Source organism: Drosophila bipectinata, chromosome 4 (assembly GCF_030179905.1).
Source record: "Drosophila bipectinata strain 14024-0381.07 chromosome 4, DbipHiC1v2, whole genome shotgun sequence".
In the NCBI taxonomy this organism is placed as follows: domain Eukaryota; kingdom Metazoa; phylum Arthropoda; class Insecta; order Diptera; family Drosophilidae; genus Drosophila; species Drosophila bipectinata.
In genome coordinates this window covers 6588649-6606361 of record NC_091740.1, presented here as the reverse complement: position 1 = coordinate 6606361, position 17713 = coordinate 6588649, and positions in this window count along the sequence as shown.

Genomic DNA, 17713 nt, shown 5'->3' with positions numbered 1-17713 from the left:
CAGCGACAGGGAGGAGAGCGGGGTTCGCACGGTGCTGCCTCTCAAAACTAATAGGAGGACTATCCGAGGAGGAGCAGCAGCTGACGGCAACTATCAAGGTCAAGGGCACGGAGATAAAGGCCATGCTGGACACGGGAGCAACGGCGAGTTTTATTTCTGAAGAATTAGCGGAGAGGCCGGAGGTCACCGGACAACGAATCGCGACAAGGAGACGAGTGAAGTTGGCTAATGGAAGCCATACGGAGACACGCGCCGTGCTCCAAACAAGGATAAGCTTCGGCGATCGGACAAAGACCCTGAACCTGCTGGTGATGTCAGGCATGGAGGACAGTCTGGTGCTAGGGTGGGATTTCCTCAGCGAGTTTGGCACAACAGTGACATGCGCAGGCCACCGCATTTCGATACCCAAAAGGGAGAGATGGGGCGGCTGTCTGGAGGATAGGCTGTTCGTAGTGGTGGCGGATGCCCAGAAAAATGGGAAAAGGAACGAGATAAAAGATTCATCGAAAGAGAACTGGAGGCGTTCGCAGGCCATAGGGGCTGCTCGAACAAAACACAGCACAGGATCACGATGAAGGACGACATTCCCATAAATCAACGATATTACCCCAAAAATCCAAAGATACAGGGGGAAATAAAATCGAAGGTGGAGGAATTGCTGGAAAAAGGATGCATTGAGCCATCAAATAGCGCGTACAGTTGACCCATTGTAATGGTGAAGAAGAAAACGGGTCAATGGAGGATGTGCGTGGACTTCCGACAAATCAATGCGAAATCAGTAAAGGATGCGTACCCAATGCCACGTATACATTTCATTTTGGAACAGCTGAGAGAAGCAGAGTTCTTCAGCAGTCTCGATTTGAATGGGATGGGTATTGGCAAATTCCCCTAGAGGAAGACAGCAGGAAATTCACCGCCTTCACCGTTCCAGGGAAGGGTCTATACCAATGGAAAGTGATGCCTTTTGGGTTGCACTCAGCCTCGGCAACGTTTCAGAGGGCCCTTGACCAGGTCATAGGCCCGGATATGGCTCCACACGCATTCGCGTATCAGGATGACATCATAGTGATCGGACGCACCAAGGAGGGGCATGTGGAAAATCTAAAAGTGGTATTCAGGTGGTTGAGAGCGGCAAACCTGCGGATAAATACGGAAAAGTGTCATTGCTTCAGGCAGGAGCTGCTCTACCTGGGACACCGGATAACAAGCCAAGGGATCGAAATGGATCCGGGAAAGGTCGCCGCAATTACAGAGCTACAACCCCCAACGAACGTCAAGGGAGTACGCAAGTTGCATCGTGGTATCGGCGTTTCGTCCTAGATTTCGCTGGAATCGCGAAGCCCCTGAACGATCTGCTACGAAAGGGACCAAAATAGAAATGGACAACCAAGCACCAGGAGACCTTTGAGACTTTAAAGTGACGGCTAGCGGAAGATCCAGTGCTAGCGTGCCCAGACTTCGAGAGAAAGTTTGTGCTGCAAACGGACGCCAGCGACTACGGCGTCGGGGCGGTCCTGACCCAGGACACCGAGGAGCGCGAACGAGTAATCGCGTACGCCAGTTGAACGTTGATTGGGGCCGAGAAAAACTACTCCGCAACGGAAAAGGAGTGCCTGGCCATAGTATGGGCGATAAGGCAAATGAGGCCCTACCTGGAGGGGTACCAGTTCGACGTGATCACGGACCACATGGCATTGAAGTGGCTTAATAATATCGAGAGCCCACTTGGGAGAATAGCGAGGTGGGTGTTCGAGCTGCAGCAGTATGACTACCGTCATCAGCTACCGTAAGGGGAAGCTCAACGTGGTTGCCGACGCGCTATCCCGCCAGCCGGTAGTGAAAAAATTAAGAAAAGACATGGAGATGGTCGACAAAGAATGCGTGTGGATAAGCGCATTGAAGGATAAGATAAAAACAAGCCCACAAAATTTTCCAGATTACGTTGAAGAGGGCGGTTTGATCTACCGCCATGTCCCGCATAAAGCAGGAAGCGAGGAAGTGGCGTCATGGAAGCTGTGCGTGCCGATGGAGATGAGGCAGCAGGTCCTCAAAGAAAACCATGACGCACCAGCGGCAGGACACTTGGGCGTAAGAAAAACCATAGCCAGAGTGGCCGCCCGGTATTTCTGGCCAGGGATGCAGAGGGACATCCGGAAATACGTCAGGAGGTGCGAAACGTGCCTGAAGTACAAGACGAGTCAGATGCAAACAGCCGGACAAATGCTGACACAGGTTCCGGAGGTGCCATGGGCGACGGTATGCGCGGATTTTGTAGGCCCACTGCCCAAGTCGAAACACGGCAACACCATGATATTGGTGATGATCGATCGGTTTTCGAAATGGACGAAGATAGTGCCACTTCGAAAAGCAACAACCGAGGCGCTATAGAAGGCGTTCAGGGAAAAAATTGTCGCTCGGTATGGAGTACCGAAAATAATGGTAACGGACAACAGGGTGCAGTTCACCAGTTGCAGCTTTAAGAAATTCTTCGGAGAGCTCGGCGTACGCCACCATATACGCCGCAGGAGAATCCCATGGAAAGAGCGAATAGAACGGTCAAAACAATGATCGCCCAGTTCGCTGGGGAAGATCAAAGGAAGTGGGACGAGCACTGGCCGGAGCTAATGTTGGCAGTAAATTCGGCAGTCTCAGAATCCACGGGGTACTCGCCGTGTTTTGTAACGCAGGGCAGGGAGCCAAGGATGCCGCGAGCCCTGTTAGATGAAAATGTGTTAGGCACGGGAGTTGGACAAGGAACACCCACGGAGAACGCGACGATGCTGAAAGAAATGTTCGAGATAGTGCGGAGGAACATGGAGCGAGCTGCCCAGGACCAGGCGCGGCATTATAATTTGAGGAGACGGAAGTGGAGCCCAAAGGTCAGTGAGACAGTGCACAGTGGTCCGGCTTGTATGAAGAGAGCGGCCAAAAATACTTCTAGTTGAGGTATGGACTGGAAACTTGGCACAAAATATTTATAATCTTATTCTAAAATAATATGTTAAAATCAGCCAGATCGGGCAACTATATCATATAGCTGCCATATAACTGATTGATCGAAAATGCTATAACTGGGGTGTTTTTACAGTTAGATGGTTCAGTTTTTGAAAGAATACTATATTTGAGAAAATAACCCGACCTACCAAATTTCATAAGGATCAGCCGACTATATCCTATAGCTGCCATATAACAAATTGATCGGAAGTGATATAACTTCGGTGTTTTTAAAGCTAGAGAATTCTGATTTGGTACGAATGCTATTTTTGGTAAAATAATACAACATGCCAAATTTCATAAGGATCAGCCGACTATATCCTATAGCTGCCCTATAACTGAAAAAACGGAAATTACCCAACTTTCATGTTAAGATGGTGTTAGTATTTTTACGATATTAGACACATCGGCAAATTTCGGCAGATAATTTTAAAATATTATATTTAGTAACCTAAAATAAGACGATCACAAAAACATACAAACCAAGTTCTGGGTTTTCTTGGAACATAACTAAAAGTCTAACTAAACATAAAATATACTTTAAAAAAATACACAAAAAAGGGTTATTCGATGAAATTAGTTTTACGAAAAAACTTTATCAGGAAAGTTAATTATTAATATCTCAATTTAAAGTAAATACCTTCAATTTCATAATTCATGTTAAATTACGTCTGATCACTTTAAAGGGCGAATTGAAAGAGAGAAATAACTTCCAAAGCGCAGCTGCGTTGCCAAAATGAACACGTGTTCACGATTGCAAATCTATTTTTAGAAAGTACCGTTAGATTTCTAGTAAAATCCGGTGTGCCAAAGAGAAGTTTGGACTTTTAAGAGACAATTTTGATACATTTTGCTTAAAAAATATGTCATCAAATTTTTTGATTTTTGGCCTCTGACGGAACCACTGTGCAGTGTGGGCAAAGGAGCACCACCTATCAAAGGCAGCCGAAGGATTCGCGGCGAAACTTGCGCCTCGGTATAACGGGCCATATACGGTAGTGGACTTCGTGTCGCCGGTAATTGTCACATTACGACACGGCCGGACAAAGAGGGCCCATGTTAGAGAGCTGAAGTGTCAAGATACGGAGGCAACAGCAAAGGAATGATGATCACAAGAGAAATACATACAAGTGTACACATACCGCAAAGAGAAAATGAAAAAGGGGGAAAAAAAACCCCAAAGAGGAGGAGATCAAGTAACGGGAGCATTAGCGGGACATTTCCAGCAACGGGAAATGGATACACTATATAAGTAGAGCCTTGGGAGGTGTACGGCCTATTCGAAGTCAACAAGCAGCACAACATGTCGAGTAAAACCAGCGCGTCTATAGTGGTGTCTTCGGACGAGAGCGACATTGAGATCGTCGGCGATCCGTCCTGGGACGCCAGAAAAGCAAGGGCAGCCTGGGTGATCAAGCGGGCAGCAGGAGGACGAGGAAAGATACCCGTCGGATCCGTCCGGGTGGAGCAGCGGCAGCGGAGCGAGGTCCTGGACCTACACCAGCGGGTAGAACGTGGTGGTACAGCGCGTAGGCGCAGCCGAAGTCCAGACCAGACCAAGTCAAAGACTTGGTGGAAGGCTCGACGAAAGAACACCAAAGAGGAACCCCCGGCAACGAAAGCATCGACGGAACAACAACAACGGAGCAGACCATCAGGACGGCCAAAGGAGGCATCAAGGATTACGAGTATTCGGAGTGGGGCCCGTTCTCGGGAACCAGGTAAAAATATCATTGTAAATAGAAGGAGCAGCAAATAACGAGGCTGCATAAAATAAAAGCTATTTGTATTATTTCTGGGCTCGGGCAATCGCGTCGAACTACAAATTCGGTGGAACTAACCGGCAGACTCTGTGAGTTAGCCGCGGCATATTGTGGCGAGCGGAAGCAGACAAAACAGTTCGTAACAATTTGCCTTTCAAAGGCGGTGGAGTATCGTGCGGAGGTGGGTCTCGTGCTGCGCCTCGGATAATGAAGTGATCAGAATGGTATGCAAGGGGGTCGAGGTATGCAAAAACGAAGTCGAGGCCCTGTAAGACGTCGTTTGTGTGTCGGTGAAAACTGTCACGAAAAAACTTCATAAACAAAAATTTGAATAGCCCAAAAGGGCTGTTTTGGAAATATCTTGTGTCCATGGCGTTGCCAAATATTTTGTGGTACCAACACATGTCTGAAGTTGTGACGCTGTTACGATCCATTAATGTGGACGAACTGTTCTTGCGAGAACAGAGCGTTGATCTGTTGTTCGATGCGATCTAGACGCTCGTCGAAAACGGCGCTGCTGGGTGGCGCCGACCTGGCGTCGATTGTGCGTACATGATGCAAATCGCCAACTTTCATCACTTTGTTTGCCAACCTAGCTAAGTTTGCTAGGCCGGCGTTCGATGCTTGCAAGATCAGTTGCACTTGTGTTGGTTAGCGCTGCAGCCACAGTGCTTTCAAGAAAGTTTCGTTAACTTTGTTTGCGGCGAATGAATTTGTCACCAAGGTCGGTCTCCAATATTAATTTCTGGATTTTCTTTTGTTCGCTCGCCCATTATTAATAAACCAGGCATTTTATTTTAATTTTTTTTTTCGCGAGCTTCCTACAGCAAAAGCAAGCAGTGACTATAAATGTCTCACCCAGAAAAAAAAGGTAAAAAAAATGGGCGAGGAGGCGGAAAAAGGTGGTCAACCACCGGTCATCAACCTGGCAGACCAAGTGAATGTTGCCGGGATCAGTACGGGGGGTTGGGGGAAATGTGAAAGCCAGTTACCGTGGGTTCCGGCGAAGGGTTACCCGTGGGAAGACGGAACCCACGTGGAACGTAACGGTGGCCGGTGAAAGGGTAAACGCCGTCACCCGGGGGAAGAAGGAATCGACGTGGAACATAACGGTTCCCGGAGAAACGTTGGGGAAGTGGTCCAGTGGGGGAATCAGCACGATGCGCAGGCGTGCCTTAGAAAGTGTGGCGGGGTGAGCAGCAAAGGAGCGGCAAGGAGCAAAGGGGGGGTTGCGACGCAGAGTGCAGCGGGCCCTGGAAACCCACCGGTGCACCATATACCAGCAAATGAGATCCGTAAACGGGGGAAACGAGGGGCCACGGACATCGACCCGTCAACGGGAAAGTGGCGTGATTCTGGAAGCTGGATTAACGGCAGGAGCAGAATCCAGGAGGATTAACGGGCGCTCCAGTCAGTATAAAAGGAGGCCCATTGGAGCGGCTCGGGACAAGCCTTTTTAGGAAGCTTGTAGCGTTGAGTTGGAGGACCGCCTGTGAAGAGTCCGCCATTTAAGTGTTAGAGCGTTTCTAAAAAGGATTCGGTTTGTTTGAGTTGAAGGACCGCCTTTAGAGAGTCCGACAGCCAAGCGCAAGGAGAGCGAATAGACAATAAGGAAAGGATCCATTGCTGGACTTTCCTCTGAAAACCCAGGGTCATGTAGTCGAGTTGGTTCATTCCCGAACACGGCAGGTAGCCTTGCAAGGAAGTGAGGAAAGGATAAGTCTGACGTATGCCTTACCGACTTGCCGGGAAACGAGTCGCGATAAGGAGACGGGTGAAGTTAGCCAATGGAAGCCATACAGAAACACGCGCCGCATTGCAGGCTCGAATAAGCTTCGGAAACAGGACAAAGACCCTGAACTTGCTGGTGATGCCGGCATGGAGGACAGTCTGGTGCTGGAATGGGATTTCCTCAGCGAGTTTGGCGCAACGGTGACATGCGCAGGCCACCGCGTTACCATAACCAAAAGGGAGAGATGGGGCGGCTGTCTGGAGGATAGACTGTCCGTAGCAGTGGCCGGATGTCCAGAGGTATGGGAAGACGAACGCAATAAGAGATTTATGGAGAAAGAGTTAGAAGCGTCCGAAAAAGAAAAAAGTTAAAAAACAAAAAACCCGAAAATACAGAGGGAAATAAACGCAAAAGTGGAGAAGCTGTTGGAAAAGAGATGCATTGAGCCCTCGAATAGCGCATACAGCTCACCCATTTTAATGGTGAAGAAAAAGACGGGTCAATGGAGAATGTGCGTGGACTTCCGGCAAATCAACGCAAAATCAGTAAAAGATGCGTACCCAATGCCACGAATAAATTTCATATTGGAGCAACTAAGGGAGGCCAGATTCTTCAGCAGCCTCGACTTGAAGGACGAGTATTGGCAGATCCCTCTGGAGGAAGGAAGCAGAAAGTATACCGCCTTCACCGTTCCATGGAAGGGTCTGTACCAATGGAAGGTGATACCGTTCGGGTTGCACTCAGCCTCGCCAACATTCCAAAGGGCCCTTGACCAGGTCAGGACATGGCTCCACATGCATTTGCATATCAGGACGATATCATCGTGATCGGACGCACCAAGGAAGAACACATGGCGAACCTAAGAGAGGTGTTCAGAAGGTTGAAAGCAGCAAACCTGCGGATAAACACGGAAAAATGTCATTTTTTCAGGCAGGAACTGCTTTATTTGGGACATAGAATAACGAGCCAAGGGATCGGCATGAATCCGGGGAAGGTCGCTGCCATTACACAGCTGCAACCCCCGACAAACGTCACGGGAGTACGCCAGTTCATAGGGATGGCGTCATGGTATCGGCGATTCGTCCCAGATTTCGCGGGAATCGCAAAGCCCTTGAACGATCTGCTACGGAAAGGAATAAAGTGGGAGTGGACACCCAAGCACCAGCAGGCGTTCAAAACACTAAAATCACGGCTTGCCGAGGATCCAGTGCCGGCGTGTCCAGACTTCAACAAAAAATTTGTACTGCAAACCGCGTCGGGGCGGTCCTGACCCAGGACACCGAGGAGGGCGAAAGAGTGATCGCGTACGCCAGTCGGACGTTGATTGGGGCTGAGAAGAATTACTCGGCAACGGAGACGAAGTGCCTAGCCATAGTATGGGCGATCAGGCAGATGAGGCCCTACCTGGAAGGATATCAGTTCGACGTGATCACGGACCATATGGCACTGAAGTGGCTCAAAAACCTCGAGTGCCCGCTTGGAAGAATAGCGAGTGTGGATAAGCGCGTTAAAGGAAAAAATGAAGGCAAGCCCGCAAAAATTTCCGGACTATGATGAAGAGGGTGGCTTGATGTACCGCCACGTTCCCCATAAAGCAGGAAGCGAGGAAGTTTTTTTTTTTTTTTGTAATAGCAGGGTAACGTTTATTTAAAACTGTCCATTAGGGACAACCATTAAATGTTATCACATAAACTTCACTTATAGATAATTTTAAATATTAATATGGTAGAAATAAATTAGAGTAGTAAGGGGAGGTCCAGCGGGTGTCTTCTGGGCTGCTCGCTGTTGTCCAGCAGGGAGCTGGCCAGCCGGTTCGGGTGATTATGAAGCCTCTGCATGTGACGTGCAATGCTTCTTTGTATCTCGTCCTTGACCCAAGGGAAATTGAGAACCTCGTGGATGGTGCGATTGTCATGAAAGACGTGGGCCCCAGTGGCGATTCGAAGGGCTCTATTTTCGAAAGCTTGTATTGTTAGGACATTCGTCTTGCTCGCAGTGCCCCAGAGCTGTATGCCGTACGTCCAGATTAGGCGTATTATTGCCTTGTAAATGAGGAGTTTAGTGGAAGTTCTCAGCTTCGATCTCCTACCCATAAGCCAGTAGAAGAATCGAAGTCTTTGATTAGCCTGTTTCCTCTTCTTAATCAGATGGGGCTTCCAGGTGAGCCTCCTGTCTAGGGTGAATCCCAGGTACTTGGGATTGTCTACCTAAGGAATTAGAGAGCCGTTAAGGTTAACTGGAGGGCAGTTGCCTTTGCAGAGAGAAAATGTGGAGGCAGTGGACTTCTCATTATTGACGGCAATATTCCATCGCTTTTGCCAGTCGCTGAGCAAGTCCAGCTGCAATTGCATCGTTTCGGCTGCCCCCAATGCGCTATCGGCGGTGGAAAGGAAGGCGGTGTCGTCTGCATAGGTTGCTGCGAGCAGGTCAGGCCTCTGAAGAACAGGGAGGTCGGCCGTGTAAGCATTGTACATCAACGGGCCAAGAACGCTGCCTTGGGGTACACCAGCGTGAGCTTCTCTTAAACCGGAGATGGCCTCGCCACATCTAACAGCAAATTTACGGTCTTCCAAGAACGACTTTAGGAACTGGAAGTATGGTCGGGGTAGGCCAGTCTTTTATTTATATAGAAGACCGGGATGCCAGACTCGGTCAAACGCCTGCTTCACGTCCAGCATGACGGCCATGCAGTACTTCTTGGTTTCAAACGCGTCCAGAAGGCACTGCACTACCCGATGGCACTGCTCTGGCGTACCGTGTCGCCGCCTGAAGCCAAACTGGTGGTCAGGGATCAGTCCAGCCTCGTCAAATACTGGCAGTGCTCTGCTTAAAAACACTCGTTCAAGTATTTTGGAGAGCATTGGTTAAAAACTTATTGGTCGGTTGGACGAAAGGTTCGCTTCGGGTTTCCCGGGCTTAGGTATCATAGTTACCTGGGCACGTTTCCATTTGGACGGAAAGTACCCTATTTCCAAGCATCTATTATAGATCACAGTAATTACTTGAACGCTTGAAAGTGGTAACATTTTTGATGCAATTGCATTGATACCATCATCGCCCATACCTCGCCCCGCCCATCAACCACCGGCAACGAAAGCAGCGACAGAACAGCAACAACGGAGCAGACCATCAGGACGGCCAAAGGAGGCATCAAGTATCACGAGTATTCGAAGTGGGACCCGTTCTCGGGAACCAGGTTAAAATATCATTGTAAATAGAAGAAGCAGCAAATAACGAGGCTGCATAAAATAAAAGCTATTTGTATTATTTCTGGGCTCGGGCAATCGCGTCGAACTATAAATTCGGTGGAACTAACCCGCAGGCTCTGTGAGCTAGCCGCGGCATATTGTGGCGAGCGGAAGCAGACAAAACAGTTCGTTACACCTGGCGCCCAAACTACGTGATTGCGTTTGAGTCTAGAAATAACATAGCAGAGAAATGGGAAAGAATAACTGGATCTACACGCTCAAAAAGGAGGAACTGAGCGAGGTTTGCAGAGAACTCGGTCTACCAGCAGACGGGACGGTGGAAACCATGAGATCACTAGTGGCGAAGTGGGTCGACGAGTCCAAGGACGAGGAAGTACTGGCGTTGACTCACGGGCTCGAGGAAAGGTTTGGGCACATATCCACCCCCAGGCAGAGAGCGACCAGCGAGACCGAAAGATTTATAGATTTATACTTAGCGGTACCAGAGCCAAAAATAGGAAGGAGAAAGTATGTCCCGGCCCCAGTGGATTACGCCAAAGGGGCCAGACAGGTGCGGGACTGGTCCTTTAGGTTCGACGGAACAGGAGTCCCGCTAGAGTTCCTCGACCGAGTGACGTGGTCCTCGAAAACCTATGGTTTGGACATAAACACGATCCCGAGGGCTATGCCAGAACTACTGCAGGGCAGGGCTCAAAGATGGTTCATCATGAACGACGAAGAATGGAAAACATGGGCTAGATTTAAGGCAAGCTTCGAAAACTTTTTCCTACCGAAAGGATATTTCGAGAAGTTGGCGAATCAAGTCCGTCAACGGAAGCAGCGTCGTGGAGAACCATTCAAGGAATACATGGTGGACCTTCAATCCCTAATGAAGCCACTAGGGAAAACCACCAAGGAGGTAATCGAGAGGCTCGTCGAAAATTGCATGCCAAGGATGAAAATGTTTATAAGACCATACGCATGCGCATCCTTGGAGGAGGTGATGGGCCTGGCAGAAGTGTTCGAGGAGTTGGCGCAGGAAGAAGAAGCTTTTAATAGGCAAGTTGCCACGGAACAACGATGGAGCCACAGTCAACCGACCGTAGAGAGGCGGCAAAAAGAAGAACCGCAGCATGCCGAGGCAGCGGGGTACCAAAGAAATCAATCAAAACACCCAATGGACACCAAGGTGGCAGAAAGAAGAACTGCGCCAAGGCCCGCCAGAGCGACAGAAAAACACAGGTCAAGGTTGGACGCCAAGATGGCAGCCCGAGACCCTTCACAGGGCGGATCAACAACGACCAGATCGGTAATGGTCAGCAGGGCCAAGGCATGGTCCTGTCGAGAACCCGGCTCAAGCATGCAACAGATGCGGTGGCATGGGCCATTGGGCTAGCGGGTGCAGGAATCCAAGGTTGTTGTTCTACCAGATGTGTGGCGCGTCAGGAGTAAGGAGCACAGAATGCTGCCAGAGGTCGGGAAACGTGCAGCGGTCTCAGCGACAGGGAGGAGAGCGGGGTTCGCACGGTGCTGCCTCTCAAAACTAATAGGAGGACTATCCGAGGAGGAGCAGCAGCTGACGGCAACTATCAAGGTCGAGGGCACGGAGATAAAGGCCATGCTGGACACGGGAGCAACGGCGAGTTTTATTTCTGAAGAATTAGCGGAGAGGCCGGAGTTGGCTAATGGAAGCCATACGGAGACACGCGCCGTGCTCCAAACAAGGATAAGCTTCGGCGATCGGACAAAGACACTGAACCTGCTGGTGATGTCAGGCATGAAGGACAGTCTGGTGCTAGGGTGGGATTTCCTCAGCGAGTTTGGCACAACAGTGACATGCGCAGGCCACCGCATTTCGATACCCAAAAGGGAGAGATGGGGCGGCTGTCTGGAGGATAGGCTGTCCGTAGTGGTGGCGGATGCCCAGAAAAATGGGAAAAGGAACGAGATAAAAGATTCATAGAAAGAGAACTGGAGGCGTTCGCAGGCCATAGGGGCTGCTCGAACAAAACACAGCACAGGATCACGATGAAGGACGACATTCCCATAAATCAACGATATTACCCCAAAAATCCAAAGATACAGGGGGAAATAAAATCGAAGGTGGAGGAATTGCTGGAAAAAGGATGCATTGAGCCATCAAATAGCGCGTACAGTTGACTAATTGTAATGGTGAAGAAGAAAACGGGTCAATGGAGGATGTGCGTGGACTTCCGACAAATCAATGCGAAAACAGTAAAGGATGCGTACCCAATGCCACGTATACATTTCATTTTGGAACAGCTGAGAGAAGCAGAGTTCTTCAGCAGTCTCGATTTGAATGGGATGGGTATTGGCAAATTCCCCTAGAGGAAGACAGCAGGAAATTCGCCGCCTTCACCGTTCCAGGGAAGGGTCTATACCAATGGAAAGTGATGCCTTTTGGGTTGCACTCAGCCTCGGCAACGTTTCAGAGGGCCCTTGACCAGGTCATAGGCCCGGATATCGCTCCACACGCATTCGCGTATCAGGATGACATCATAGTGATCGGACGCACCAAGGAGGGGCATGTGGAAAATCTAAAAGTGGTATTCAGGTGGTTGAGAGCGGCAAACCTGCGGATAAATACGGAAAAGTGTCATTGCTTCAGGCAGGAGCTGCTCTACCTGGGACACCGGATAACAAGCCAAGGGATCGAAATGGATCCGGGAAAGGTCGCCGCAATTACAGAGCTACAACCCCCAACGAACGTCAAGGGAGTACGCAAGTTGCATCGTGGTATCGGCGTTTCGTCCTAGATTTCGCTGGAATCGCGAAGCCCCTGAACGATCTGCTACGAAAGGGACCAAAATAGAAATGGACAACCAAGCACCAGGAGACCTTTGAGACTTTAAAGTGACGGCTAGCGGAAGATCCAGTGCTAGCGTGCCCAGACTTCGAGAGAAAGTTTGTGCTGCAAACGGACGCCAGCGACTACGGCGTCGGGGCGGTCCTGACCCAGGACACCGAGGAGCGCGAACGAGTAATCGCGTACGCCAGTTGAACGTTGATTGGGGCCGAGAAAAACTACTCCGCAACGGAAAAGGAGTGCCTGGCCATAGTATGGGCGATAAGGCAAATGAGGCCCTACCTGGAGGGGTACCAGTTCGACGTGATCACGGACCACATGGCATTGAAGTGGCTTAATAATATCGAGAGCCCACTTGGGAGAATAGCGAGGTGGGTGTTCGAGCTGCAGCAGTATGACTACGTCATCAGCTACCGTAAGGGGAAGCTCAACGTGGTTGCGCTATCCCGCCAGCCGGTAGTGAAAAAATTAAGAAAAGACATGGAGATGGTCGACAAAGAATGCGTGTGGGTAAGCGCATTGAAGAAGAAGATGAAAACAAGCCCACAAAATTTTCCAGATTACGTTGAAGAGGGCGGTTTGATCTACCGCCATGTCCCGCATAAAGCAGGAAGCGAGGAAGTGGCGTCATGGAAGTTGTGCGCCCACGGAGTCGAGGCAGCAGGTCCTCAAAGAGAACCATGACGCACCGGCGGCAGGACACCTAGGCGTGAGGAAGACGATAGCCAGAGTGTAACGCAAGGCAGGGAGCCAAGGATGTCAAGAGCGTTGTTCGACAAAAACGCTTTAGGCACAGGAGTTGGGCAAGGAACGCCCACGGAGAACGCGACGAAGATGAAGGAAGTCTTCGAAATAGTGCGGAGGAACATGGAGCGGGCGGCCCCGGACCAGGCGAGGCATAACAATTTACGGAGACGGAAGTGGAGCCCAAAGGTCGGCGAAACAGTGTGGGCAAAGGAGCACGATTTGTCGAAGGCGCTAGAGGGATTCGCAGCAAAACTAGCGCCACGGTACGATGGGCCCTACACGGACGCAGGCGCATACCCATCGGTCGCGCCACGGTAGAGGAGCGGCGCCGGAGCGAAGTGCTGAAGCTCCGAAGGAGAGCCGAAAGGTGCGCCAGCGACAGGAAGCGATGGTCACCATCGCGGACATGGCCAGGAAGAGGGCCCAACGAGCAAAGGAGATGTGCGTGGAGAACGCCCGGGAGTGAAAGGAAATTATGAGAGATGGGCGGGAGAGAGCCATGAGGAGGGCGATGGCGAAGAAGATGCGGCTGCGACGGGCAAGGCGGTTGGTGGAGGTCGCAAAGAGAAAGGAGGCCGCAAAGAGGACCCGGCCAGCAACGCGGTGGCCCGCGGTGCCACCAACACCACGCCCACGATCGGAACGCCCGGAGGAAAAGGAGGTGGCAAGGGCCCCCAGTAGGAGGCAGCAGGAGGCGACGTGGCCTACGGCACCACCAACGCCATGCCCAAGGAAGGACGACAAGGAGGAGGAGCAGTGGACGACGGGGCCGTGAGTGTGGCCAACACCGAGAAGGCCGGCAGTCCTCGTGCCCGGAGAAGCGGCCGATGAGGCCGGTATTAATGCGGTCGGCGTCGGATGGAGGCGTCGAGGAGGTCGACGGAAAAAAAAAACATTTAGTTTAGAAGAATATCCGACTAAAAATGAGGGGGGTACAAAACAAACAATAAGAAGGGGGAAAAAAATAATAAAATTTAACTGAATTAAAAAATAAAAAAAGGGATATTTATATACATATATATACACATAAAAAAAAAAAAAATTCATTAAGAAGTCAAAAAAAAAAAAAAAAAAAAGAGGAATAAGGAAATAAATAAATTAGTAAATGATTCAAAAAAAAAATTTAAGTTAGAATATTATACAAAAAAAAAGGGTTATTCAAAACAGTAGGAGGCCCCCAGTAGGAGGCAGCAGGAGGCGACGTGGCCTACGGCACCACCAACGCCATGCCCAAGGAAGGACGACAAGGAGGAGGAGCAGTGGACGACGGGGCCGTGAGTGTGGCCAACACCGAGAAGGCCGGCAGTCCTCGTGCCCGGAGAAGCGGCCGATGAGGCCGGTATTAATGCGGTCGGCGTCGGATGGAGGCGTCGAGGAGGTCGACGGAAAAAAAAAACATTTAGTTTAGAAGAATATCCGACTAAAAATGAGGGGGGTACAAAACAAACAATAAGAAGGGGGAAAAAAATAATAAAATTTAACTGAATTAAAAAATAAAAAAAGGGATATTTATATACATATATATACACATAAAAAAAAAAAAAATTCATTAAGAAGTCAAAAAAAAAAAAAAAAAAAAAGAGGAATAAGGAAATAAATAAATTAGTAAATGATTCAAAAAAAAAATTTAAGTTAGAATATTATACAAAAAAAAAGGGTTATTCAAAACAGGAAAAAAAACAAAAAGAGAAAATTTATTAAGAAAGAAAGAGACTACAAAAAAAAAAAAAAATTATTAAGAAGTCATAAAAAAAAAAAATAAAAATAAAAAAAATTAAAATGAAAAAAAAAACAAAAAAAAGAAATGGGGTACATAGGCTAGGTACTCTAAGAGGGTCCCAGGGGAGCACACAATCGCTTTCCGAAGGAAGGGGGAAGTGGATGGGGCGAGGAGGCGGAGAAAGGGGGTCCACCACCGGTCATCAACCTGGCAGACCAAGGGAATGTTGCCGGGATCAGTACGGGGGGTTGGGGGAAATGTGAAAGCCAGTTACCGTGGGTTCCGGCGAAGGGTTACCCGTGGGAAGACGGAATCCACGTGGAACGTAACGGTGGCCGGTGAAAGGGTAAACGACGTCACCCGGGGGAAGAAGGAATCGACGTGGAACATAACGGTTCCCGGAGAAACGTTGGGGAAGTGGGGAAATCAGCACGATGCGCAGGGCGTGTCTAGAAAGTGTGGCGGGGTGAGCAACAAAGGAGCGGCAAGGAGCAAAGGGGGGGTTGCGACGCAGAGTGCAGCGGGCCCTGGAAACCCACCGGTGCACCACATACCAGCAGAAGAGATCCGTGGCCGGGGGAAACGAGGGGCCACGGACATCGACCCGTCAACGGGAAAGTGGCGTGATTCTGGAAGCAGGATTAACGGCAGGAGCAGAATCCAGGAGGATTAACGGGCGCTCCAGTCAGTATAAAAGGAGGCCCATTGAAGCGGCACGGGAAGAGTCTTTTTAGGAAGCTTGTAGCGTTGAGTTGGAGGACCGCCTGTGGAGAGTCCGCCATTCAAGTGTTAGAGCGTTTCTAAAAAGGATTCGGTTCGTTTGAGTTGAAGGACCGCCTTTAGAGAGTCCCACAGCCAAGCGCAAGGAGAGCGAAAAAACAATAAGGAAAGGATCCATTGCTGGACTTTCCTCTGAAAACACAGGGTCGTGTAGTCGAGTTGTTTTATTCCCGAAAACGGCAGGTAGCCTTACAAGGAAGTGAGGAAAGGATACGTCTGGCGTACGCCTTACTGGCTCCTTAGATCACAACCAACATGCGTGGTCCTGCGAGACAAGGATAGACCGACTCGATATCGACGAGACACAAGACAAAAACCAGGGTGGGGAGACCGAGTTGAGCAACTCCCGAACACGGCAGGTAGCCTTGCAAGGAAGTGAGGAAAGGATAAGTCTGGCGTACGCCTTACCGATTCCTGGAATCGCAACCAACAGGCGTGGTCCTGCGAAACAAGGATCGGCCGACTCGAGAACTCGCGCCCAAGTCACAGACCGAGTGAGAACACCCTGGTCACTAGCCCCGCCACTACAAACTCGGGTTCTGTTTCTCAAGGTAAAAGGGCGGGTGGTAGCGGAATCGCTAGCAGCGCGGCAACAGGAGAACCATCGGCGACGGAGTAGCGGCGGCGTATCCTGAACAACCCGCAGAGGACGCCGACGACGGAGCCAGCAGAAACGGAAGGAGCAAAGAGGAAAAGAGAAAGAAAGCCTTTTGTAGTATAAAGAGGTCTCAAAATAAAGAGTGTGTAAACTTCAAGCTATTTGTATTACTTTCTGGGCTTGGGCAATCACGTCGAATCTTTAAATTCGGTGGAACGGATCCGCGAAACTCTGTGAGCTAGCCGTGGCAAATTGTGGCGAGCGGAAGCAGAAAAGACAATTCGTTGCGGATTTACGGATTTACGGGTTGGATAACTCTCCCACTTTAAAAATGGATCGTCAATATGAAATTCATTTAAATGTATAAAAAAATCGATTTTTTTTATTGCATATTCTTTAAGTATATACTTAAGTATAGGTATATTGAGAATACTCTCACAAAAATTCATAACGATCGGAGCATTAGAAACGAAGCTGTAGCTATTTATAACGCACTAAGTGCACATCAAACTTGAACAAACTTGAAACTTTAAACGTGATTATCTCAGAATCTTTTTTTTCGAAATAACCTTTTGCGGTGGATATGATTACTAAGAACTATTAATCCTATCAACACCAAATTTTGACCACTTGTTTATTATAATAATAGCTTTGACGAAGGATTTTCAATTTTTTTAAGACCCTTTTTTTAAAAGCATAAAAATTGAAAATCTTATACCTTGAAAAAGTACATTTTTTGTTAAAACCGTCGCCATTCTTTTTTCAATCAATATTTGTACAAATCCTTCGTTCACGGACTAGGCAACACAATATACTAACGAAATTTTGGATTTCGGATGAACCGTTCTCGGGATATGATGTCCACCGCAAGACACCATCGAAAAAATACGATCTTGGAATTTGGCTATAACATTTTTATTATTCAATATTTTTTACGAAAAAATTTTAATACACTTATTATTATAGTTTTATTAACTATAATTATTAACTATACTTATATAGTTTCTGGGTACTCCCAGAAACATGTAATAAGCAACGTCGGCAAAAAAATTTTAATAAATATTTTTAATGGTGTCAAAAAAAATCGATAAAGTTTAATTTTTTTGCGCGGTGCATCTGTATATAATACCTTAATTCAGTTAAAAAATTTTCTTGCTCAATAGATTTTTCTGGTGCCTTTGTTTTTTGGTTACAAATAATATAGCTTTTTTTTATTATAAGTGAAAGAATTAAATATATAATGATTAATATTAATAAGATAAAGGAAAGTGATATTTTAGTATTATTAATTTTAACGAAAGGGTTTAAAATGTTTATATTATCTAAAGAAAGATCCGAGTTATTTGATAATATGTAATCGAATT